The sequence below is a fragment of the Ahaetulla prasina genome, chromosome 9 (genome assembly GCF_028640845.1).
Source record: "Ahaetulla prasina isolate Xishuangbanna chromosome 9, ASM2864084v1, whole genome shotgun sequence".
Taxonomy (NCBI): Eukaryota; Metazoa; Chordata; class Lepidosauria; order Squamata; family Colubridae; genus Ahaetulla; species Ahaetulla prasina.
In genome coordinates, this window is record NC_080547.1 from 9688547 (window position 1) to 9716048 (window position 27502).

A 27502-nucleotide genomic window follows, 5' to 3' on the forward strand; every position below is an offset into this window, starting at 1 on the left:
ATGGGGGAGCTAGCCATGATTAGAAGAAGTGAAATCACTTGGAAAACTGTAATCACTCGTCTCCTGCCATGATCAGAGCTTCCCTTCTTGTCCCAGGATAAAAGATTTCGTAAACAACAGCTGGATGTTTATCTCCAGTGGGGGAGCTTCCCATCCCATTCTGAGTTTGGTCTTTGGGACTAGAAGGAGATCCTTCTCTCCCTCTCTCTCTCTCCCTCTCTCTCTCTCTCTCTCCCTCCCTCCCTCCCTCCCTCTTTCTCTCCCTCCCTTCCTCTCTCTCTCTCTCTCTCTCTCTCTCTCTCTTTTCCTCTTCTAAACCCTAGATCTGGCTATTATCCACCATTAGACACCTTGTTTGTTTTATTGGTCAAAAGGAGAGACAGGCAAAGTGCAGCCATAACTCCCTCTCTGACTCTTATTCAGAGTATAAGGGGGATTCAGGAAAAAGCCGAATCCTATAGTTTTGCAGTGCTAAAGCTAGAGAATAGCTAACGTGGTTCCATGCCACCTTGGATTCCTTTATACTCCTCCAGAAGGTGATAAAGTCCTGATGTTAATTTTCTGAACCTCCCATGAACGTTTTCTTCAGGCTGAGTCACCTTTGCTGCTTGGCCTATGGATTCAGCTGGGGGTCAGACACTGAGTGAGACATTTAGGCAAGAAAAGCCAAATGCACAGGTACAGTATATGTCATATACTGTATATGTCGTATACAGTATATGTCATATACAGTATATGTGAGAGGGATCTTGGAGTCTTAGTGGACAACCATTTAGATATGAGCCAGCAGTGTGCAGCAGCTGCCAAAAAAGCCAACACAGTTCTGGGCTACATAAACAGAGGGATAGAATCAAGATCACGTGAAGTGTTAATACCACTTTATAATGCCTTGGTAAGGCCACACTTGGAATATTGCATCCAGTTTTGGTCGCCACGATGTAAAAAGGATGTTGAGACTCTAGAAAGAGTGCAGAGAAGAACAACGAAGATGATTAGGGGACTGGAGGCTAAAACATATGAAGAACGGTTGCAGGAACTAGGTATGTCTAGTTTAATGAAAAGAAGGACTAGGGGAGACATGATAGCAGTATTCCAATATCTCAGGGGTTGCCACAAAGAAGAGGGAGTCAAACTATTCTCTAAAGCACCTGAGGACAGGACAAGAAGCAATGGGTGGAAACTGATCAAGGAAAGAAGCAACTTAGAATTGAGGAGGAATTTCCTGACAGTGAGAACAATCAATCATTGGAACATCTTGCCTGCAGAAATTGTGAATGCTCCAACACTGGAAATTTTTAAGAAGATGTTGGATAACCATTTGTCTGAAGTGGTGTAAGGTTTCATGCCTGGGCAGGGGGTTGGACTAGAAGACCTCCAAGGTCCCTTCCAATTCTGTTATTCTGTTCTGTTCCTTGCCAAGAAAACTGCAAGGATTAGTCCAGGCTGTCACCTTCATTTGTTCCCACCACTAGAGACCAAGAAAACCATGAGATGGACCTTCTCTTCCCCCACCTCAGAAGCAACTCTCGATCTTTGGCTTAGCGGCAAGTTGTGGCAAAGGCTTCATGCTTCTGAACTAGGAAGTCAGAAGCGAGCTGCCTCACTGCGTGGCGGAAGGAAACTTTACAAGAGCCAAATTAGCAAGGCTGGTCTTAATTCCCCAACCAAACTCATTCCATTAATGAGAAAGACAGGAGATGCAAAGTCCTCCACCGTGATGTCAAGATCGCTCTGTGGAAGCTCAGAGCTCCGCATCCTCCAGCCCACAAAATATTTAGACTGGGGATGGACACCCCCCCCCCGCCTCCCCACTCTGCTCTCGGAAGGGGCTCAGATGTGGAACATTTCAATCACAGCCTCTTTATTAAATAATAACTGATATTTACTTACTGTCTCTTTATCCTCCAAGCTCCTAAAACTTGGCAAACTTTAATTAATAGCTGTTTTAATAGTTAAATAACCTTCAGAACGGTTTTTCATTTACTTGGCCCCCTCTGAAATGAAGTCATAATGATTCGAGTCAAGAGATAAAAACACAACATATGGCAGAATGTTTGCAGGTTATTAATGAGAGACGCCAACCAGCAGGAGCAGAATAGATTTTATTTTTCACATTCCTCTGCTCAGCGGATAGGCTGGGACTCAAAAGGGAACCGTTATCCTTTTATGGTTCCTGCATGAAATCTCCAGTCTATCCACGTCTCCACTGGTACCCATTTTAACCCAGGTCTGATTCTCATGTTTAGGATCCTTCAGGATCTGGTTCCCGGAGGTCTCCTTGGTACCTTGCTGAGAAGGAGGATTCCTTCTACAGCCTTCTCCTCTCTACTGTTTTGTGGTTTCAAGGCAAACTCTTAAGGTTTTTTTAAGGCACATAATAAAGCAATAGAATAGAATAGAATAGAATAGAATAGAATAGAATAGAATAGAATAGAATAGAATAGAATAGAATAGAATAGAATAGAATTTTTTATTGGCCAAGTGTGATTGGACACATAAGGAATTTGTCTTGGTGCATATACTCTCAGTGTACATAAAAGAAAAGATACCTTCATCAAAAATCATAAGGTACAACACTTAATGATAGTCATAGGGTACAAATAAGTAATCAGAAAACAATCAATATCAATATAAATCGTAAGGATACAAGCAACAAAGTTACAGTCATACAGTCATAAGTGAAAGGAGATGGGTGATGGGAACGATGAGCAGATTAATAGTAGTGCAGATTCAGTAAATAATTTGACAGTGTTGAGGGAATTATTTGTTTAGCAGAGTGATGGCGTTTGGGAAGAAACTGTCCTTGTGTCTACTTGTTCTGGTGTGCAGTGCTCTATAGAGTCATCTTGAGGGTAGGAGTTGAAACAGTTTATGTCCAGGATGTGAGGGGTCTGTAAATACTTTTTGATTCATGCAGTATACGGACCCTCAATGGAAGGCCTTTGCTTTTTCTGCAGTTCTAATTATTTAATTTCTATTTATTTAAGATTTAAGGGTTTGTACCTCTGCTTTTATGACATTTTATGACAGGCAGCATATAAATTTAATAAAGGGAAAAAAATAACATTTCCGTGGATGTTTTTCCTCCTCCAAGCTCTTCGGACACAGGCCATGTCCTCTCTTTGATGGATTCCCTGACTGGCTTCTGTGGCCTCCATCCTTACATGGGCAACATTTGAACCTTCAGCTGCATGAGGCTTTCAGGGAGAAATTTGTTCCACTCCCCTTGAGCAGGGGGTTGGACTAGAAGATCTCCCAGGTACCTCCTAACTGTGTTATTCTATGATCTATATTCTAGTGATGACAAGGAAACTCATCAGAAACCTATTTGAATGCATGGCTATAAAAGTGAAGGGTTTGAAGACTCCTTCTGCAGCATTTGTCTCTTTTGCAAGAAGCATCCATCACCTGTTCATCTCTGTTGCCAAGGTCCCCTTTGGGGCACCATCTTCTGCAGTCCCACTTTTTATATGAATTGCACCTATAAAACCTTAATTGTTTGGTTCTTTAGAGGTTCTGCTGCCTCTTTTCCTTCCCCATCCATCCCACCTTCCTACCAACCACAGGTATTTGTCTCAGCCTCAGAGTCTTCAAAGTGTCCACAGAACGCGGGGCAGGACTGCCATTGATTTATCTCCTTGTGCCATCTTTGCCATCTGTTTTTATATTGCTTTCAGCACAAGATAAGTAGTTCCCAGATATTGCCGAGCTTGGAGATTGCAAAGTTCAGGAGCTTGCGGAATTTATGATAAGGAAGAAAATTGTCTTAGTGCATCATTCATAGAAGCAACATCCAGAACAAATGGGGGGACTCCTCCAGATGTTTCCTTCTGTTCAGAAAGTTTTGAAAGTTGCTAAATTACCAGCTGCCCAATGATTTAAGGGTCTGGTGCCAATTAACTTGATTCGCATTTAGACTTTTTCTGGTAAACACACCCAACGTGGCAGAAAATGCCAGTCTGAGCAGCAAAGTTGGCCAAGACCTTTCAGTTTTGCAGGGAGACCTCCTGGAGCTGATGGCAGACTTTAGTTGGCCTTTCCTCCATGCCAGGCAGTGTAATATATTTGGAGCCTATGTGTGGAACCACCTTTTGCATGGCGTCTACCATACATCCTGAGTTCTCTCCTTAACCTCCAGTTCTGTGCTGGTTTGGTGATCTCCTTGCCTTCTTCTCCAAGTTTCTTTGAATGCATAATTTGGTTACTATGGCAGAGTACTGATTCTTCCTTGAGCAAGCTCTTCCTTCCTCTACCTCCTCAGCCTGCTCCCTGCCTGAAGCTGCTTAATGTAACTCTTGGGTTCTCAGGACAGTTTTGCAAAATGCAGCCAGATTTCTCAGCCATGGTGCGATGCAATTCCTCCCAATATCCTGTATTAATTGGACACTGTAAAATATTCCAGAAATCCACTGATGCCCTTGAGCTACAATCATGTTTATTTCCATAACTCTTTGATAAAATATTTGTCTTCACCCTGAATAATTTGCCCCCCCCCAAAAAAAAGCAAGGAGGGATTGGGAAAAAAGAAAGAAAAAGGCAAAATTAGAAGAATCTATTATTCATAAATGCTTTTCTTTCAAGTATCCCACGTGAAAAACACAGATTCCTCTCCCCTGAATTCATTACGGCTTTCATGAAATGTGCCACCGTAGATACTTGCCTTAAAAACAACCACCAACACCAAACTACACAGTAGCAAAATTTATGTTTAAAAGAGGCACAAACCAATCACAAAGTTCTTTTGGAACCCAGAGGATGAGCGAGGTTTCTTTGAAGACGAAAGATGCAGTCCGAAGTTGTCACCGTAGAGGGGAAAAAGATTTACATCGTGGGATTTTAATTTTTTTAAAGTGTTGCTAGAGAAGAACTGGCAGAATTGTCCTTCTGATGGGCATCAGAGCCATCTTTGGATGCTGCTTATCCTTAGGACCGGGATGCACAAGTGAGGCTCTCCGTAGCCAGAAAGCATCACACGAGGGCTTATTTCCTGTCTCCAATCATCCTCCCCCAGTTTGGAAACCTAGGAGGCAGAATTTTTTGCAATTAGAGACGGATACGTCATAAGTTGCAATTGGATACCTGTAAGTCACCCATTTTTTTAAAATACTGCACACCGCCAAGAGTTACCATGTATGAGTTTGGTGTGCTAAATACTATAAGTCTATTTAACAAATAAATAATTTCTAGGACCACAGCTTCCTAATGACCTGTAACAACATTGCCAAAAAGACATTAAGGGTTGTTAACCTAATCTTGTGTAGCTTCTTCTCCAGTAATATTACACTACTAACCAGAGCATACAAAACATTTGCTAGACCAATTCTCAAATACAGCTCATCTGTCTGGAACCCGCACTGCATATCGGGCATTAATACAACTGAACGTGTCCAGAAATATTTCGCAAGAAGAGTCCTCCATTCCTCCACTTGCAACAATGCCACCAGACTTGAAATTCTGGGTTTAGAAAATGTAGAACTATGCCGCCTTTGGTCTGACCTAAGCATAGCTCACAAAATCATCTGCTACAATGTCCTACCTGTCAATGGCTACTTCAGCTTCAACAATACATGAGCACACAATAGATACAAATTTAAAGTGAACTGCTCCAAACTCGATTGCAGAAAATATGACTTCAGTAACAGAGTGGTCAATGCCTGGAATGCACTACCAGACTCTGTGGTCTCATCCCAAAACCCCAAAATCTTTAAACTAAAACTGTCTACTATAGACCTCATTCCTAAGAGGTCTGTAAGGGGCATGCATAAGAGCACCAGCGTACCTACCGTTCCTGTCCTAATGTTCCATTTAATTGTATTCACTTTATGTATTCAGCTCATGCTTACATATATTATCTAATATGTACTTGACAAAAAATAAATAAATAAATAAATAAATAAATAAATAGATAGATAGTATGGGGGGGAGACTGTGAAAGGACCCACATACACACACACACACTCTGTCAAAGCAGCATTATCCCTGGATTGGGATAGGGGAGGGGGGGGCTAAGAGGGCACAGACAGAATTAGGAAGGCAGGAGGTAATTTCAGAGCAAACTTGGAACTCCGTCGCCTCCAACAAGACCTAAGCTTAACTCACAGAATCATCTCTTGTAATGTCCTTCCTGTCAAAGACTACTTCAGCTTTAATTGCAATAATACAAGAGCAACCAACAGATTTAAACTTAATGTCAACCGCTTTAATCTAGATTGCAGAAAATATGACTTCTGTAACAGAATCATCAGTGCTTGGAATACTTTACCTGACTCTGTGGTCTCTTCTCATAATCCTAAAAGCTTTAACCAAAAATTTTCTACTATTGACCTCACCCCATTCCTAAGAGGACCATAAGGGGCGTGCATAAGCGCACAAACGTGCCTACCGTTCCTGTCCTATTGTTTTTCTTTTCTTCTTCCTATATATATATTGATGCTTATACCTCCTAACATTTACTCATATATATGTTTATATACTATATAATCTTTTTGTATGATGTTGTGACAAAATAAATAAATAAATAAAATAAACAAATCCAGTTTAAACTTTGGAAGGAACAATCAAAGTCTCCCTTAAGCTGATGTTTGGGAAATCAAAATTAAACTAGGAATAAAGTTAGAAGGAATGGATGGAGGAGGAATCGATCAGTCTTGGAAGAAGGGTTGATAAATCTGTGTTCTGATATGTGTGTGTGTGTGTGTGTGTGTGTGTTTTGTTTTGTTTTGAACTCATGTTTTTATTCATTTATTCAAATTATACCATGCCTTGGGACTTCAACAAGTGCCCTCTGTCTGTTTGATCACCCCTGTAATATCCAGGCTGTCCTCCCCCTGCAAATTCGGGATGTGCTCTTCAACACCTCCCCTCCCCGCAAAAAGGGTGGTACCCTAAAGGAAATATGGATTAAAGAGGATGCTTTCTTTATCAAATCTAGGAGGGCTTTTTAAAAGAGAAACGCCCTTGATGTTCAACGCAGCATTGGGCTCTGTTTGGCTTGGCTTCCTCCAGGGATTCTCAACCCACCTCCCTGCCTCCTCCTCCTCCTCCTCCTCCTCCTCCTGCTGACAGTTTCCTGGAATGGACAGTCTGGCTATTATATCCCAGAGGTCAGAGCAGTGATTCTTCCTTGACCAGGTCTCTGTGCCCTAAAGAGGAGTGGGCCCATTGCTGCAGAAAATGCTTATTTTTCAAGTAACTTCAAGGGCTATTTCTCAGGAGACGGTGGGGGGGGGGGAGATTCACCCCCTCCCCCTCCCTGTGTTTCATTAGACAAACAAATTCAGAATCCAGACAAGAATGGAGTCTACGGCTTTTTACAAGTGAAAGATAAAATTAGCTGTTGAAAAGAGCTAATCCAATTCGATTAGTTGCTTTCAGACTCCAGTGCCTTTTTCATTTGGCCTGCTGGATCTGGATCTTGATTAGATAAGCTTGAATTGGCCGTGTGGTGCTGGTGGGGGGGAGGGGGGGCTGAGATGGAAGGCTGCAACCGTGAGTGCCATCCAAAGGAGTATCAGGGCCCCCCCTGCCCCCGCCCCCTCCCCCAGTTGCTCTGCCTCCCCAAAGTGGCTCTCCCTGGCAGGCCCTGCTCCCGCCTGGAGATAATTTCATTTAGCCTTGGCACTTTTCGGCAATAGACTTAAGTAAACACAGATCACCACTTTAATTAGCCTATACATAAATAATGGAGTGCTGGATTAGCTCAAAGTATGCAAGTATCAACCCCAGGTGTTGTTCTGAAGTCAGCCACCAGCCTGCCTTGTTTTTTTTTCTGCATGCTTGCATGCATTTAAGAGGGCTGCGAGGGGTTTAATTGATTTGCGGGCTTCATCATTCCGTCTTTTACATTTGCCATTGAATGAAAGGTGCCTTTTATGTACAGAATAAAAGACTGTTATCTTAGAGGAAAGATTCCCGTTGCTCTTGAAGCACACAACAACCATAGTATGAATAGGGGAATGGGTGGCGCCTGTATTGTGGGCCCTGAGTTGATTTTCCTGAGGTTCCAGGAGAAATTTTAAGGGATGGTGTCAAGTCTCTATGAGTTAGGTCCAGATTGCCTACAAGACCGCATCTTCCCATCGGAACCCGCCCAACCTCTGCTGCCACCATATTGGCATGCAATCATCAGAGCCTTTTTTTTTAACCTTTTAAAAGCAGAAAGTAATGACACCCAAGCGGGTGGGTGGAGCTTTGCTCCACCATTGCTACCGGTACGCCGAACTACCGGCCATGATCGCTACCGGATCACGCGATCCGATCCAATCCAGGAGCATTTCACCCCGGCTCCCCCTCCCTCCATAAAGCTATGCCTGCCTACCCAACAACTGCTCTCCTGATCAGAGCGTGTCTTAGCTGCAGCTCTCCATCCCCCTCTAACACAGGATAATGATGCGACTCAGTTCACCATCAGGTCAAATGAATAATGGACATAATTAATGTGATTAAAAGCTAGGAATAAATCTTTTCCTCTTTCCAGATGAAGAGTTGTTGACCTCAAGAACTTTGCTTCGTTCCCGCCAGCCTATGAGGAGAAACAGGAAACCCAAAAGCCCAGATAGGCTTTAAGGGTAGAAAAGATGCCCAGAGAATAAATAACATCGAAATAAATGTGAAATTAAATGAGAATTACTTTTTACAGGTAAATTGTAGGCGTCCTGATATATATAATCTGTATAAAAATAGAAGCTCATCCACCCAGATCCAGGATGATGGGATTTCAACAGGGAAGTACAGCCGGGATGTCCTCTATGGGCCTTGTCTCGAAAGCACAAAGGCTCCAGTCAATCCTGGCACCACCATACAAGCAAAGGCCTTCAACTGCCTGTAAAGATGGGAGGCTTTCAGCTCTCCACAATGTGAGGGCCCTGTTGTATCACACATGTGGCCATAACCTTGAACCTAGACATCTGTTGTGGTCTGCCAGCAGCCTGCAGAGCTGGCAACAGAGTCGGGCAGTGATGAGGCTGAGGAAGAGCATGGGCCAGTCCTGGAGGCTGGGGAAGGCCTGGATGAGGGTTCTGCATCGGAGGCAGAGGTGGGGCCAGGGCCGTCGAGGAGTGATGTGCGGACTCTGGAGCCTCCAGAGGCTGACAATAGTGAGGCAGAGGAACAGGAGGAGCCTGTTCCTAATGCATGCATGAGAAAAGCTGCCAGAAGGCAAGAGCAGCTAAAGCAAAGAGGACGACTCGGGAGTAGGTACAAGAGATGATTGCTCCCTCCCATAAGGCTTAAAAGACCAGCAATGGCATTTAGGCTCTTTGCTGGAAAACAACGTTGATAGCCTCGCATTTATTTCTTGTTGGCGTCTTCTGCTTCTGAACTGGAAGCTGTACGGGTCTGGATGGGGAGAAACAGACTCAAGCTCAATCCCTCCAAGACGGAGTGGCTGTGGATGCCGGCGTCCCGGTACAGTCAGCTGCATCCGCAGCTGACTGTTGGGGGCGAGTTAGTGGCCCCAAAGGAGGTGGTTTGCAACTTGGGCGTCCTCCTGGATGGACGGCTGTCCTTTGATGAACATCTGACAGCCGTCTCCAGGAGGGCCTTTTACCAAGTTCGCTTGGTCCGCCAGTTGTGTCCCTTCCTTGACCGGGATGCCTTATGCACGGCCACTCATGCTCTGGTTACGTCTAGGTTGGATTATTGTAATGCTCTCTACATGGGGCTGCCCTTGAGGTGCACCCGGAGGCTACAGCTAGTCCAGAATGCGGCTGCACAAGTAGTAACGGGAGCCGCTCGTAGCTCCCACGTGACACCACTGCTCCGTAGTCTGCACTGGCTTCCTGTGGTTTTTCGGGTGCGCTTCAAGATTTTGGTTACCATCTTTAAAGCGCTCCATGGCTTAGGACCCAGGTACTTACGAGACCGCCTGCTGTTACCCTTTGCCTCCCACCGACCCGTACGCTCTCACAGAGAGGGTCTCCTCAGGGTGCCGTCCGCCAAACAGTGTCGGCTGGCGGCCCCCAGGAGTAGGGCCTTCTCTGTGCGGGCAGTGACGCTCTGGAACGAACTTCCCCCTGGCCTGCGTCAAGTGCCTGATCTTCGGACCTTCCGTCGTGAGCTTAAAACATATTTATTCATTCAAGCGGGACTGGCATAATAGTGTTGAATTTTAATTGGGTTTCTTAACATTTCTTAAAATTTTAAATTTTAAAATTTAAATTTTTAATTATCAGCCTTTATAATTTGCTTTGTTTTAAATGTTGTTTTAATTGTATATATTCTGTTTTATTTTGGCTGTACACCGCCCTGAGTCCTTCGGGAGAAGGGCGGTATAAAAATTTAATAAAATAAATAAATAAATAAACTTTTGCCAAGAAAAGCCTTTGGCAGTTTGCCTAATTAGACCAAGGTTGGTGATAAGACTGAAGAATTGTGTTATGAAGAAATTGCTTTGATTTAATTTGGACTACACTGAGAAAGAGTTAATTCTCAGCTGTTCTAATAAAGTCTGCTTGCTTTTGAACTGATTGTGTCTACTACTAGCTACTTGGGCCTGGGTCACAAAAACATCCTGCTTTGGGGCTTAAGGACATGACCAGCTGAGTGGAGCTGGTGGGAAGACTTGTCCTTAAACTCAGAAGGGGACTTAGACTCCAATGCTAACTAGCTGACATTGCATTTCTATATTTTATTTTGAAGATCAGCAATGGCCATATTATACCTCACTCTGTTTTCCCCTTTCTTTAAGCTTCTTCAGGATAAAGGTTTACTCAAAAGGAAGCCTAAGTAGCCAGCTAAGCCAGAGAGCAGAGCTGAATGGCCTGAAGTCTTATGGTTGCTCAAAGACTTTGAAACCGATAGAGACTTTCCAACAATTGACCTCAAATTGTAATATATAATGCCGTGGAAAGGGAAGACCCTTAAATACAAGAGGAGGAGTCATATGAACTGTGTTACTTGAGTTTCAGTGAAAACATTCACTGGATGAAGCCCCCGGACATGGCTCAAAGGACAGGTGTACCCCTTCATCCAAAATCAAGTGGTATATTTCCGCTGTAAAGCTGGGATGTGTGGGCAGAAAGTCCAGAGGCTTCCATTGGAACAGATTAATAACTATTCTAAACAGGAGGTCTTGGTCTTCTTAGAAAAAGCCTTCAAATCTCCAAGCAGTTGAAAGATCAATGGGAGACTTACTGAGAGGTCAAGGCGTTTAAGTATCTAGGTGTCCATTTTCAGTCTTCTACCTGCTGGACCAACCAAGTAATGTAAGAGCTCAAAGATCACCTCCAGCGAGCATTAAATACACAAGCCAACATGCTAACAAGGATGACCCAGCAGCAATTAAATGATAGAAAGACCAGGGTCTAACGCTATTTGGCGCTCAGTTTTGTGGCCTTAAAAAGGATGCTGCGAACTTATCAAGGGACGTCCCTAGTCTTGGATCTTCTTGGTTCTAATCACCCCACTGGCTCACAAGGTCCTTCTTGACTTGTGGATTCACAACCAGTTCTTAATTCCTACTGAGTTTTATTGGACTGACTTTAGATTCCAATTTGGATGCTTTGATCGATTTTATTGTCCAGCGATGGAGATTCTCTCTTCTGCAAACCATTGGGAAACCTCCTTAGCCTTAGAGTAGGACCTGAATTTTGATTCGTAGCCATTTAAAGCGAAGTTGGCTGAAACTCAAAGAAAGGCATCAGCTGATACGTCTATATGTGGTTAGCCACACTCTACTCCCTACTATAAGCTTGCTGCTAAGAATAATAATGCTGTTAGAGGCAAGCTCGCTCAACACATTGCTACATAATGAAGCCTCCCACCTAAAACATTTGCATTTTTTAAAAATTTAAACAAGCAGCTCCCTCTTTGTCACAAACAGCGGCGGAGGGAGGGGAGCGAAGGGGTTGAAATTGAAGAACAGACTTTCCTGGGTTTTGGAATTCCACCAGAAAAAAGGGGGGTTTTTTTGCCAGTAAATGTGACCTGTTGAAGAAAACAACAACTCAATCTCTTTTCATCTTGCACCCCCTCACACGCACACACGCATGTTTTTGTTCCTTCTACACACACAGCACAGATTCCTTCCTTAATGAATTAATATTTCTCTGACTGAGGGCTGGGAGACAGCTTTGCCTCCTTTCTGTCCACTTTGGTTTGCATATAAATTAGTGTTATGATATGCATTAATTAGCATATCCTTCAGTACACAAGGAAGATGAATAGATAGGTACGCTCAAGATGGCTCAAAATAGCTTCCCTCACCCTTCCAAAAATTACACTTCTTTAAGAAGTCTGGGCAAATGTGATACATGAAGAAGTTCAACCGTAATTCTTTTTAAAGAGAGATGGAAAATAACCTGCCTTATCCATCCAGGAAGGCTGTCACGCCATCTTTCTGGTTGCATGGAATATGCAGCAGCCTCTGCAGGATTGACAAGGAGCGGGAAGGAGTTTTTCTTGAACAACAGAATGACAGAGTTGGAAAAGGCCTTGGAGGTCTTCTAGTCCAACCCCTTGCTCAGGCAGGAAACCCCTAGACCATTTCAGACAAATTCTTAATAGCCTCCAGTGTTGAAGCAGCCACAACTACTGAAGACAAACTGTTCTGCTGATTAATTGTGCTCACTGTTAGGAAATTTGTCCTTAGTTCTAGGTTGGTTCTTTCCTTGATTAGTTCCCATTCGTTGCTTCTTATCCTGCCTCTGTTGAGTCCTTTTACTCATTGCCGCAGAAGGGACTAGATAAAGCCGGCTCTTGTTGAGACTGAGGAAGAAGATGGGCCAGTCCTGGAGGCTGGGGAAGGCTCGGATGAGGGCTCTGCGTCAGAGGCTGAGGTGGGGCCAGGACCATCAAGGAGTGCTGTGTGGACTCTGGAGCCTCCAGAGGCTGACAGTAGTGAGGCAGAGGAACAGGAGGAGCCTGTTCCTAATGCATGCATGAGAAGAGCACCACCCGCCACCATTGCTACTGGATCAGGCGAGCTGGTCCGAACCAGGAGCATTTCGCCCCCATTTGGCGCCTCTTCGGTGGGTGTTTGCATTCGTTTCCATGCCTGTATCCTTGGATCATTCCACCATTATCTCTGGTTAGCACTTCTGGTTCCTGTCATCCCACCTCCCTGTATCCTTCCTTCACCCCTCCCCATATTTTATAGCAGGGTCTCTGGAGACTTTCAGGAGCTGAGTAGGACTTTCTGGCGTGGGAAATGAAAAGCAAAGAGAATCAGCTTCCCAAACTCTTGTCATCTCCTCGGTTGGCCCTGAACCTGCTTCCCAAGCAGAGCATGTCTAAGGACAATCCAATCCCTCATTCATTCTCTGCCTAGCCCTCCCCCCCCCCCCAGTCACACACACACCCCAGTCACACACACACACCATGCAACCAGAAAGATGGCGTGACACACACACCCCAGTCACACACACACCCAGTGTGCGCACCCAACAACAGCGTCTGGATGGACAAGAGTTCCTACAGGGCCAAAGATCTCAACTCGGCCGGCATCGTCACCATGCAGAAAAGGAGCTGGGGAAGCAAGCGTGAAAACAGCTGTGATATGGAAACAGGAAAGACCTTTTGAAATTCCCATGGCATCAAGGCGGGGGGGCCTCCAGTTCCACCTCCTTTATTTATAACTGATGAATCTTGACCTTTATGTGAAGCTTTGGGAAATTGCAACTTTATTTCGGCTTCCACTGCTGACTCCCCTCTCTTCCAAAGGTCCCCCGCCCCCCTTGCTGAGGGTGAAGCAGTTCACAAAGGATATTACAGTGACAGCGGGGGGGGGGGGGAGGAAAGGGAGGGGGGCAGAAAGGTTGAACTGCCTGCAGGTGATGTATACGAAGCCGAAGCTGGGCCCATTACGGAAAGGCATAAAGTCATGCAGAAAAGGTATTTTTCAGCCAATGTGCTGACGCAGCTTCCTTTTTGTTTCTTATCTGAAAATGATGCATGAATTATCTCCAGACGGAGCCTGAAATTCATATTATGGACTGCCTCCTTCCGTGTTTTATTTGGGCTGTAAAATGGCACCTTATTATTCCTTCCTTCTGGGCTGCTTTTAATGAAACTATGATTTGGAAGTGAAAGATTTATTGCGTTTTGAGCGAGGGATCTGTGTCTTCATGCTGGAGAGAAGGGGGGAGGGCGCCGCGAAGGAGAAAGCCGGAGGGAGAACGTGCAGGGGCGGCTCCTTTGAGGTGTCTGCACCTCAACCATCCGCTCTGTTTGGAAAGAACCCCAAAATATTCCCCAGGCTTGCAGGGAGGTGGGCTTGAAAGGAGGCTCTGCAGGTTTCCCCTCTTGCTGTCACCCTAATTAAGGCAACCGCCTTCGCGGTGGTAGATCCTCTTCCAATGCCCCGGTGGTGGGCTTGTCTATTTCTGCACCAGAAGCAACGTTAAAAATGAAAAATGAAAGCAAGACGGTGCCTCCTGCGCGGGTTTTCGCAATTGGCCATGACACAATTTGCAACCACGCTAATAAAGAGCATTTGCATTCAGTCAAAACTGAGTCCGGGAGTTAAAAGAGGCAAGGAGAAAAGCAGAGCAAAGAGAAGGAGGACACATCTTGCCCAAACAAACACATCCGTCATCCCACGATAGGAAACTGACAGCAGAAGGCAGAATTATGGCTGGAACTCTTCTTCGCAGGGAGGAAACTGGAGCTGCTCCTGCATTGGGAAGGGTGGCATCCCATCTCTGAGCAGGGCTTCCCGAGGGAGCGTGCCTGCTGGCCCCCATGTGGCTTTTCCCCAAGCAAGACCCTTGTGCTGCAGCTCAGTTCCTTCTCCCCAGGCCGGGCCGTGTCCACCTCCAGCCCTTCCTGGCAGCCTCTGCATCCCAGGATGGAACAGACCAGCCTCCTGATAGACGGCGGACAGCAGGACCTTCCCGATGGCTTCTTCTCCCCCATCCAGCCACGGGAATCAAGGAAAATATTGAGTCTCCCAAGATGAGGAGTCCCCGCTGAGTGACATTTTCTCGGCTTGATTTATTGCTTTGCACCTGTTGCCAAGTAGTGAGGTGTGAGTCTGCCAGACTGTTTACAGCCTCCGAAGGAGAGAAATCTTGCCTTGATCGTCACAGCCCAGACAAAAGAAGTCAGCTCCAGCTTGGGGAAGGGGGACCTTCTGAGTCTGCTTCATCTACTGCCCAAGCCCTTCAACCAATTGGGCCCCAACCCTGCCCTTCCCCATGGATTCCTGAGCCATTTTTTGGGGGGGGGAGGGGTCTTGGCTCTGCCCCCCTCCCGCATGGAACTGCATCTTTCTCAGACATGATCTTCTCGAGACGTCTTGTGCAAGTTTTCTTGAGCCCGGGACTCAGAGTTTGAGACGGGTCTTCTTGACAGACAGAGGTACAAGCGATGGTTGGGAAAGGATTCTATGCAATAAAACGGTTGAGCACTGAGCTTCTATCCCCATGCCCAACTTCCTTTGTATTTCTGGGTGGATGCGTTCATACATTCAGTCTAGTATCTGGTCAAAATGGACCTCGCTGAGGTTTCTGGGAGTTTTGACCTGATCCAGGTGCAAGGCAGATGGTCTCACTTTTCAATTTCAATTCAGAATAGAGCAGGCAGGGACCTTGGAGGTCTTCTAGTCCAACCCCCTGCTCAAGTAGGAGACCTTATACAATTGGAGACCAATGGCTGTCCAAGCTCTTCTTAAAAACCTCCAGTGTTGAAGCACCCACAACTTTTGAAGGCAAGCCATTCCGGTGATTAATTGTTCTCACGGTCAGGAAATTTCTCTTAAATTCTAGGTTGCTTCTCTCCTTGGTTAGTTTCCACCCATTGCTTCTTGTCCTGCCCTCAGGTACTTTGGAGAATAGGTGAACCCCCTCTTCCTTGTAACAGCCTCTCAAATACTGGGATGCTGCCATTATGTCCCCCTAGTCCTTCTTTTCTCTAGACTAGCCAAACCCAGTTCCTGCAACTCTTCTTCATATGTTTTAGTCTCCAGGGCTTTGATCATTTTAGCTGCTCTTCTTTGCAGTTTTTGTTCCAAAGTCTCGGCATCTTTTTTATAATGTGGTGACCAAACCTTCTCGGTTGTGGTTTCCAGTTTTGTAACTGAAGGAAGAAAGGTGGGGGGCAGGGCATGCCCCCCACCTCAAGGATGCAAGGGAGGGGAGATGCTCTTCCTTCCTCCCCCCAGCAGAGATTCAAAGGATGCCTACCGCCTGGCACCTGTCAGTTCCTCTGCCAGGCTCCCCCTTCCACTCTCTCTCTGCCTCTCCGGAGGCCAGGAAGTCTCTTCAAACAAGAATGGAATTGCTTTAAATATTAAAGGATTAGGCTAAAATCAACATACCTGGGGAAGATTTGTGTAAGGGAGGATTAAGATCTGATCTCCACTGCCTTTGAACATTTATTTGGGGTGCTCCTGCCAAGGGGCATTGCACAGCACATTCCTACCCAGAAAATTGTAGATCAGGGTCTCCATTTCCTCATTCCCCACCTTGTTGGGAGGTAAGGATCTCTAAATCCAGTGGAGAGTGGATTTATTCCTTATTTTCCAGGTCTCATGAGCCTTAATAATCAAACGGACAAATCCATCAAGCACAGAAAGTCCCCAGAGAGGTTTTCAGATTCTTGGAGAGCATCAGGTACGTAGATATCTTCTGTGGCTTTGTGGCTTGTGTTGATGAGCTTTACCTGCAGGCTGATGGAGACAAACTTGGGACCAAGCTAAATGGGAAATTTATGGGGCCAAAATCTGCTCATATTCTGAAACCAGCCAGCTGGGGAGACATTGGAACCCAAAGACTGAGAAGAAGGGTGGCAGACCAAGAATGACTTGAGCAAAGTGATGAGACCAGGGGTAAAACAAGCATTGTCGAGGCATGCTTGTGCTGCTGTCAGAACTACGGTTCTTTTCCACATTGCTATTTTGAAGGATTTCTTTGCTCCCAAAAGCCTAGGCAGAGATGATAATATATACAACCATCTAAAGGCTCACTGCCCTCTGTTATTCCTCATTGTAAATCATTCTGTGTTGGCTGTAAAATTGCAGCACCTCATCCGGATCCTCTCCCCTTCCCTGTTCTGGGCAGATCTGTTTCATCTGGTGATGTGAAGCCGCTCATGGGGCCCAACCTGGAGCACCCACCCCTCCCCTTCCCCTTCTGGAGCCCATGTGGCCTTCACATTAGCTGCCCCTCCCGCATGGAACTGCATCTTTCTCAGACATGATCTTCTCGAGACGTCTTGTGCAAGTTTTCTTGAGCCCGGGACTCAGAGTTTGAGACGGGTCTTCTTGACAGACAGAGGTACAAGCGATGGTTGGGAAAGGATTCTATGCAATAAAACGGTTGAGCACTGAGCTTCTTCCTTTGTATTTCTGGGTGGATGCGTTCATACATTCAGTCTAGTATCTGGTCAAAATGGACCTCGCTGAGGTTTCTGGGAGTTTTGACCTGATCCAGGTGCAAGGCAGATGGTCTCACTTTTCAATTTCAATTCAGAATAGAGCAGGCAGGGACCTTGGAGGTCTTCTAGTCCAACCCCCTGCTCAAGTAGGAGACCTTATACAATTGGAGACCAATGGCTGTCCAAGCTCTTCTTAAAAACCTCCAGTGTTGAAGCACCCACAACTTTTGAAGGCAAGCCATTCCGGTGATTAATTGTTCTCACGGTCAGGAAATTTCTCTTAAATTCTAGGTTGCTTCTGTCCTTGGTTAGTTTCCACCCATTGCTTCTTGTCCTGCCCTCAGGTACTTTGGAGAATAGGCGAACCCCCTCTTCCTTGCAACAGCCTCTCAAATACTGGGATGCTGCCATTATGTCCCCCTACTCCTTCTTTTCTCTAGACTAGCCAAACCCAGTTCCTGCAACTCTTCTTCATATGTTTTAGTCTCCAGGGCTTTGATCATTTTAGCTGCTCTTCTTTGCAGTTTTTGTTCCAAAGTCTCAGCATCTTTTTTATAATGTGGTGACCAAACCTTCTCGGTTGTGGTTTCCAGATTTGTAACCGAAGGAAGAAAGGTGGGGGGCAGGGCATGCCCCCCACCTCAAGGATGCAAGGGAGGGGAGATGCTCTTCCTTCCTCCCCCCAGCAGAGATTCAAAGGATGCCTACCGCCTGGCACCTGTCAGTTCCTCTGCCAGGCTCCCCCTTCCACTCTCTCTCTGCCTCTCCGGAGGCCAGGAAGTCTCTTCAAACAAGAATGGAATTGCTTTAAATATTAAAGGATTAGGCTAAAATCAACATACCTGGGGAAGATTTGTGTAAGGGAGGATTAAGATCTGATCTCCACTGCCTTTGAACATTTATTCGGGGTGCTCCTGCCAAGGGGCATTGCACAGCACATTCCTACCCAGAAAATTGTAGATCAGGGTCTCCATTTCCTCATTCCCCACCTTGTTGGGAGGTAAGGATCTCTAAATCCAGTGAAGAGTGGATTTATTCCTTATTTTCCAGGTCTCATGAGCCTTAATAATCAAACGGACAAATCCATCAAGCACAGAAAGTCCCCAGAGAGGTTTTCAGATTCTTGGAGAGCATCAGGTACGTAGATATCTTCTGTGGCTTTGTGGCTTGTGTTGATGGGCTTTACCTGCAGGCTGATGGAGACAAACTTGGGACCAAGCTAAATGGGAAATTTATGGGGCCAAAATCTGCTCATATTCTGAAACCAGCCAGCTGGGGAGACATTGGAACCCAAAGACTGAGGAGAAGGGTGGCAGACTAAGAATGACTTGAGCAAAGTAATGAGGACCAGGGGTAAAACAAGCATTGTCGAGGCATGCTTGTGCTGCTGTCAGAACTACGGTTCTTTTCCACATTGCTATTTTGAAGGATTTCTTTGCTCCCAAAAGCCTAGGCAGAGATGATAATATATACAACCATCTAAAGGCTCACTGCCCTCTGTTATTCCTCATTGTAAATCATTCTGTGTTGGCTATAAAATTGCAGCACCTCATCCGGATCCTCTCCCCTTCCCTGTTCTGGGCAGATCTGTTTCATCTGGTGATGTGAAGCCGCTCATGGGGCCCATCCTGGAGCACCCACCCCTCCCCTTCCCCTTCTGGAGCCCATGTGGCCTTCACATTAGCTGCCCCCTCCCTTGTCTTGATGACAGATGAGCTGGCAGCAGCTTGAAGTTGTGGCCAGAGGCATCCTGGACTTGGGGCAGCTGCATTATTCCTGCATGGTTTATTTTCTCATGATATTGTCCCCTCCGTGTGTGTCTGTGTGTGTGTGTGTGTGTGTGTGTGTGTGTGTCTGTGTGTGTGTTGCTGTTCTTTAATTTGGAGCCAGTGGCATCTCCAGAGGAATTATGCAGAGCAAAACCATTCTCTCTAATTAAATGGAGAGGAGATACGGGAGATATTTCAGAGCAAACATTGTTTGGAGCATCTCTTGTGGGCCACCAGTGGCTGTCTGTGTGTTTCTGCCCACGTCTTTCACAGAACCCCCTTGGAGTGGCTCTTCCTGTTTGCTCAAAGATCTTTCTTCCCTTGGTGTCTGTTGTTGTTGCTTTTTGGGGGCTGGGGGATGGGGGGGCTGGGAGATTGTCATATACACACCAGTGGTGGGTTTCAAAATTTTTTTACTTCTGGTTCTGTGGGTGTTGCTTGGTGGGTGTGGCTTGGTGGGTGTGGCAGGGGAAGGATACTGTAAAATCTCCATTCCCACCCCATTCCAGGGGAAAATCCCCATTTCCTCCCAATCAGCTGGGACTCGGGAGGCAGAGAATAAATGGGGGTGGGGCTAGTCAGAATTTTTACTACCGGTTCTCCAAACTACTCAAAATTCCCGCTTCCGGTTCTCCAGAACTGGGCAGAACCTGCTGAAACCCAGCTCTGATAGACACCAGAACACACATGTATGTACCCTCCCCCCCAAATATTGCTTTCAAAATAAATGAAAGAAGTGCTGTCCATTCCCTTCACTCAAACCGAGAAGGGCTACTAAGCCCATATCAATCTTTGCAGGAGTCCCCATCCCCAGGCATTCTCCTCAGCCTTCTGCAGCTACACAACTGCCTGGGCCGCCTTTTTCCAAATGGGTCTCCAGCATGTCCTAATCACAAACAAAGGAAGGATTTTGGTTGAATGGGTGGGTGGAAGGTGTAACTAGAGAATCCCAGCCCTCTCAAGGTCCAATTGAGAATTCAGTTCAAACACAGAGTTGCGTTTGCCAAGATTGAGGTCTCCAGAAAAGCTGCTGGAATAAAAACTTTGGCTTCAGAAGCTGGTTAATGGGTGTTATGTCCCCCTCCCCACTTCACAGAGCAAACACAAAGACATGTGTCTCCCAGTCTTTTTATTTGCTGCAGACCTGATTTTCTTCAATTGAGGAAATACTTGGCAGTGACCATGCAAAGGCCTGCCAAGTTCTGAGTCCGTTATCTCGTGTCCAAGATCCGTTGCCAAAACTCACTGACAAAGTCTGTTAACCCTCCAACAACTGAGCTGCAGTGCACCCTTGGTAGTATTTTTGTCCATCACAAGGGCCACATGGCAGCTCCACCCACTTTTATACCCTGTGGGGTGTGGCTCAGTGACTCAGCAATCTCTGAGCCTGCCACACCTTTTCCTCTGTTGCGCACACTTATCTTTACGTCGCTGCCTCAGATCAATCCAGGATTGATCGTCTGCAGCTGGGACTTGAGGCGGTGCCAGCGAGTAGGGTCCTGGCGAGAGAGGCCTTGCTGGCTTCTCTCCCTCACTTTTCGAGTCACTCTCCTCCATGAGAACAGGCTCGAGGGCCGGAGTCACAACAATGGGTGGCCTCCTCTTGATGATAGAGGAGTATTTCATCCTTTCTCTGGTGGGATGGGGGCCAGCATTGGGAGCACTTACATTTATGTCTTTCCTTGCCTCTTGAAAGTCAAGCAGTCGTTTTCTTTCTCAGCTCAACTCAGTCGAAGAGGGTGAGGGAATTAAATGAATGGAAACTCCTTATAAGTTTCTATGAGATCCAGGAGGAAAACCGGGATATAAATTGAACAAATACGTAAACATGAGATAAATGTGAGGTAACTTCTTGACATCTCCTTCTCCCCACCTTGGGAAGACAGCTTGGATGGTGTGCGCTGGAGTGAATTGCAGGTGGAGAACTTCTCCAGTGAACTTGCTTGTAAGGTGAGTTTGCTTTCCAGGTGTGTTGTGGGGGATGGATCATTAGGCACACCACTGCCATCCCAATGCATCATCCATTCACCAACTAGCGACCCACACTGCCTCTCACACCTGTTCGCCTCCTTTCTTTCCCTTCTGTGCCCAGTGAGAGATCACCTCAAGCAGGAAAGCTGCCTCAGATAGAACACTGTAAGCTAAGGACCCTCCAAATGGACTTCCTGAAAGAAAATTCTCCCCCTCCTCCTCCTCCTCCTCCTGCTCCTCCTCCTCCTCCTCCTCACCACCACCACCACCACCATATTTCCAATTGTCCTCTTTCATAGAGGTCATGTTTTATCACTGAAATGTCTTTTAGACCAAGAGTTGCCAATCCCCTTATAGCAAACCCTATTTTTCACTCCACAGGAACGGTTTTGTTTCTGCCAATGCTGGATTTGAAATGTTACATGATTTTGGTTTACAACAGCTCAATGGACCCTTCTCAAAAAAAAAAATTAAAAAAAATGGGGTGGGTGGTATTGTGGTTCTTAAGAGAATTGCCCCAACAAATCTTAAGCTACTGAGCTTTCTCCCATTCAGAACGGCTATAAAGTGATTAAAGAAAACTCTATTGAATAACTTGGTCAATCTTATTCATTGATTAAGGGTGCATTTGCATGCAAATGAAACACTCGTTTTCTCAATGTGACTCATAGAGTTTTGGAAAAGTGTTTTTCTTCTGTATAAGAAAAAGAAGGGATAAAGCCTTTAAGAATAAAGATTACCCTACAGTTTTTAATCAACAGTGTCACCATATTTGTATTATTCATCATATTTGTATTAATAATGAAATCTTTTTTTATAGAAAAAGCTTCCCAATTAATCTAAGGTATTTTTAGTCTCTTCAAAAGGATGGCTACCAATTAATCCAACGGATTTTGCATGCTTATTATTAGATGCCTTTAAATCCTCCTCTTGCCTTCCCCCGGGGCTCCCTAACAACCTTAAAAATAAAGCAGTCGCTTAATGCAACCAGCGATCAACAGTCAAGCCTTCAAACTCAGGATGTAATAGGTAGAGATGGAAGATAAAATCACACCCCGCATGGGCTGGCCAGGTAGACCCAGCGCAGGTGTTAAGCCTCCTGTACGTAGATGTGCACGTGGATGGACACACATATATTTGCCTATGCAAACTGCACATACAGTATGTGTGCAGATATATGTATGCGTGTGTATATCTACACGCACATGTATATGCAGATGCAGCCAATTCAATGTGGCACTTAGTAACATCATACGATTGATTTACAATGAGGCCAAAATCTCTTAAATAATTGATATGGATGATTGAAGGGAGTCAGTCTCCTTCATTGCTCTCCTTCATCTGTCCTGTTTAACACCTCCATTCTGTCCTCATCCATATTTTAATTTTAAGAGGTTAAATTCACCAGAAGTACTTTTATTTAGGATTTCTCTTTCCCTTTTCATTTCCCTTTCCTTCTCTTCTCTTCTCTTCTCTTCTCTTCTCTTCTCTTCTCTTCTCTTCTCTTCTCTTCTCCTCTTCTCGTCTCGTCTCTTCTCTTCTCATCCTTCTCCTCTCCTCTCCCTTTCCTTTCCCTTCCCTTCTCTTTTCTTCCCCTTCCCCTTCCTCTTCCCTTCCTCTTCCCTTCCTTCCCCTTCCCTTCCCTTCCTCTTCCCTTCCTCCTCCTCCCCTCCCGTTTTCTTCCCTCCCCTCCCACAAGATGTGGCCACTCTCAATTTATCTCAATGTCATTTTCTCCAAGATGCGAGCTGGAACAAATGCAGAGCAGCTGCTTGGCTTCTAAGTGCCCTTTAGGGACCCCCTCAGCAGACACTTTGTAGAATATAATGATGACATTCTAACGAGCATTAATGCACATGTTGTCATTTTTTCTATATTTACACTTCCCGCAGGAGGTATCAGCCTGAAAAAGGAAGAGAGAGAGAGAGAGAGGGAGGGAGAGAGAGAGAGAGATCAAGTTTTGCTGTGTAAACTTCAGTGTCTTGATTGGGCAACAAGCATTCCCAAAGAGAGCAAACCCATAACAGCAACCAGGGTATGTGTATTTTGTGGGAAGAAAAAGTGTCCCTGGGATTCCACTCCACAACTTCTCCATTTTTGTTTATAAACTACAGCCATCAATGCTGGCTGTGGTCAGATGTGCTTCCAAGCCTTTAAGACCCTTGAGGGGGGATGTAGTAGGACTCTCTTCAACATCTCTGTAGGGTAAAGCCATATTATTGTGCCCCGCTTGCTAAACCATGGAGGCTTCTTTCTATGATGCAGGTAGAGCACCAGCAAGTAACCAAAAATGCGCCCTCGGAGTATCCAAGGGCTGAACTCCCTAGGAACCTAAAGCAGGTTTCGTTGCCCAGTCAGGCAGATGTTCAGACTGAATTTGGCATTTTTATCCATCTATCGAGTCCTTTCCAAGGATTGGGATAGGCAGATGTGGATGTTTGATGTTGTTAAAGCTATCATTGCACGATGTAAGCTGTTGGGAGTAAAGCTGCCTTTTGCAATTGACTGAGGGTGTTTTTGTCAATGCTGGTGGTGTTCAAGTGGTGTTCCAGTTGTTTTGGGATTGCAAAGGCACCCATCGCTATTGGTACTAACTTTGCTTTCTTTTGCCAAAGTCGTTCTATTTCTATTTGTGGGTCTTTGTATTTGTTGATTTTCTCCAGTCCTTTCTCTTCCTCTTCTATTGTGTGCCAAGTCCACTAGCCAGGCTTTTGTGACCTTCTTATCCACAGTTGTTATGTCTGTGGATGGGTGTTATGTGACAGGTGCTTGTTGGTTTGAATTATAAAGTCCCAGAACGTTTTATAGCTTCTTCGATTTTGTCTATTTTTATGGTTCCACCAGTTCTCACTTGTAGACAAGTGGTATGAATATGGGGACTTGGCTTCATCATACAAGGAAACCCTCCCACCCAACATACCTTCTTCGGGTTGTTGAGGTTCTCCAAAAGTTCATCCAAAGTCACCTGCCTTTCTGCTTAGCTGTTGGTGCAAATCATAGGATCATGAATGGAAAACAGTCCTTGGAATGGAAGCCCCACAATTTCTCTGAGACCGTCCCCCTCCCATGGTGTTCATCTCAAGTCCGCGGCAGGTGGGGGCGGGTGGCAATCTCAATAGCGCGATTCTCTCCCAGGGCGCTGCCGCTTCTTCTCCTGACTCTTGCTCAAGCAGGTCACCTGCCTGTCCCTTCATATATCCCCTCTATTACCAAATAAGCAGAGCACATTATAATGAGAAAGAAATAGATGCACAATATATCTCACATTATGCAGCCGAAATGGATAAGGTCGTTGCTTTGTCCTCTGCCTCCTGATTTTATGAGGGGGAAGAAGATATCAAATAAATAATGCATCAAAAGATTTTCCCCTTTCTCCTCCTCCCACCCCCCCACCACCCCCACCTCACTCCCTGCCCATCCTTTGCTATATTACCTGAATGGGGATAGCAACCCAGGCACCACGATAAACAATAATAAATGGTCATGCTTGTCTCTGGAAATTTTTAGCTAGCAAATTTTCAAACCAGATTAAAAAGTAAATTAGATTTCTTCTGGAGAGGTTATTCTGGGAAGGGGGGGGGGTTTATATCTGGTGCAAGATTACAGCTTTACCTGTGTTAGGAGGAGGCTGAAAGAGAAAAGATAGCAGGCAGGTATCCTGGAGGCAATTATCTCCCTGATACAAAAGTCTCAAACTTGCTTAAAATACAATGTGCAATGCAGAAGGTATTTATAAAGGGCCTTGCCTGGGCCGATAAAATTGTTTTCCAGGTATAGTCAATTACAGGAGACAAGCTGCAGAATGGAAGCAAATGGAACCAAATCGGTATTAATAAGAGCCCCGTGATTTAAGAAAAAATAAAAATAAAAAGGCCCTGTTTGATTTCCTTATTCCCTTTGAGCTTAGCTGTCCACTTCACCCTATCGCCTTCCAATTCCTCGGAAAGGGACGGAGTGAATTGAAGGGCGCTTCAAACGCCCTTCAACCGGCAGAAAAGTGGAAGGGAGGAAGAAGCATGAGAAGATGGGGGTCCAAGGAGTGAGCGAGCTTGTTTGTTTGTTTATTCATTTCTTTCTTTGTTTGTTTGATTGATATGATGCATTGGGTGTAATAAAACATACAGATATAAAAGCAATTGTAAATATGAAAACCAACTGACAATGAAAGGGAAGCTTGTTCATGCCCAGGAAAAAGCCCTGTCCATGAAGGAGGTTCCTGGCTTGACATAATTCTGTAATGAGCAGAAGACTTTGTAGATCTGACCGCCTGCCCCGGTCAGCCCGTTAGCCTTATCTGCATCTGCCCCCATTAAACCCACCGGCTTCTCCTGCCCACTCTGCAATTGCTTTGGCACAGGAAGCAGCTTCTCTGGGGAGAAAGATTGACACACACATACACATACACACACACACACACACACACACAGACTGCTTTCCAGGTGTAGATGCCTGACTAAGACCCAGCTACAGTTTGCAGCCCCCCCCCTTGTGATGGCCAAAACCTACCCACCCCATTTTCCTGGCCTGTGATGCCCTTTTTGGCCCATGCCACCTTTCCTGGGGCCAAGCCGCCACCTGGCTGATCCAAACATCCTCCTGGCCCTGACTCCTGTAATTGGGGTCAGTCGCAGAGCCCGACATCTTCGGAGAGGGGGCTGGGGGGGGGTGCAGGAGCTGCTGGAGGCAGGGCTCTGGGGATCCCAGGGAGAGCCGTCAGGCTGCCCTTTTCTGCCCTTGCTTGTCATCTGTGGTTCCCGGTGCCTGTTGTCTCCTCACGTCTCGCCTTGTCGCTCGCGGAGTTGCTCTGCAGCCAGCAGAGAAAGAATGATGGGTGCGTACCAGTGGTGGGATTCAGCCGGTTCGCACCACTTCGGGAGAACTGGTTGTTAACTTTCTGAGCAGTTTGGTGAATTGGTTGCTGGAAGAAATCATTAGGGCAGAGAACCAGTTGTTAAATTATTTGAATCCCACTGGTGTGTACATGTATGTGCGTGCATATCTCCAGGCCAGCTACAAAGAGAAGGTCCCCCTGCAAACCTCAGGGAGCTGTGCTCAATTTTGGGATTTGTGTGTGTGTGAAAGAAGCACATCAGGAGTTGCACATTGGGAAGATTTTTCATTTCATTCCTCCTCCTCCTCCTCCTCCTCCTCCTCCTCCTCCTCCTCCTCCTCCTCCTCCTCCTCCTCCTCCTCCTCCTTTCCTTCTTTGTTCTAGCTCTCCTCCATGCCTGTGCTCTAATGACTAAAACCCTCCTAGTAAGCTAATTTCGAAAGACTACCCATGCAAGACCTTCGTTCTTTCTGCCCCAGAATTCCTAGTGGCACCATTCCAATGACAGAAGACATCCAGGCTTGGCTGAGACAAGTCAAGATGGATGGAGAGGTCCTTTGGTGTCTGGAGTCAGCCTCACTCTTTGGTGGGAGTTGTGGAAGGCAGCCAAGTGAGCCAAGGAATGGCTTTGGAGAGGGGAGCAAAAACCTTTGCTTGCTTTTTAACCCTTTCTGGGCTCCACAAAACTCTCACTGGACTGGTGCACTTTGCAGGAAAATACAGATTTCGTGATGAGCCCCACTCACGGCATCAATCATTTTGTGTTCTTGCACAGCCACTGGGTGTGCGGGGCTGCCTCCTGCTTCCACAATTCCACCTGCGCCCTTTGCAAGCTTGCTCTTTCTCAGAAATTTCACTTTTTTTCCTACTACGAAAACAGCATTTGAAAACAAGGGCAGGAGCAGAGCGGAGATTCACAGCTCTAAGCTGACTTGTGAGCATTTGCCTTGAGCTGTTTTCGTACTTTTCTAAATCCAAGGAGTTAGCTTTGGTGCTGTCACGGCTGTTGAGTCAGCTGACAAATCTATTTTGAAAGTGAGACACAGAAGTTGTACAAATAAGGCTTGCCGAGAAGGTGGAGCTCGACAAACATGGAAAGTTGTAGGGAATCCCTGACTCTGAAGATAAAAATAATGTTCAGAAATGCCTCACTCAACATTTGGGGTTGTGGACCAAGGAATCATTCTGGACCGGAACAAACATGACAAGACAACTGCTCCAGAGTGGATAAAAATTCATGCTGTTGCAATTTCACATTCAAATTTCCCAATCGAGATGCTGGAGTTGGTATGAAAACATTTTTGGTGGCTGCAACTTCTATGCTAAGATTTTTGTTCTGCATGTTGAGTTGTTTTACGTGTTGATGTAAGATCTTCCCTCAGTAGCCACAGACGGCCTTGAAGTCTTGGCCACATCGGTGGCAAAAAGTAGCCCAAAGCCTGTGGCAGTGGGATGACTTTCTGTTGACCTTTTGATTTGCGAAGACAGGCTGGATTGATTTTGATCAACTGCTCCACTTTCACCAGGGTGGGTTAGGTTGTTTATAGCCTCGGTGTTCATTTCATTTTGGGACTGTTCTCCTCTCATTCAGATGAGCCTCTATGGCCATAAGCTGAAC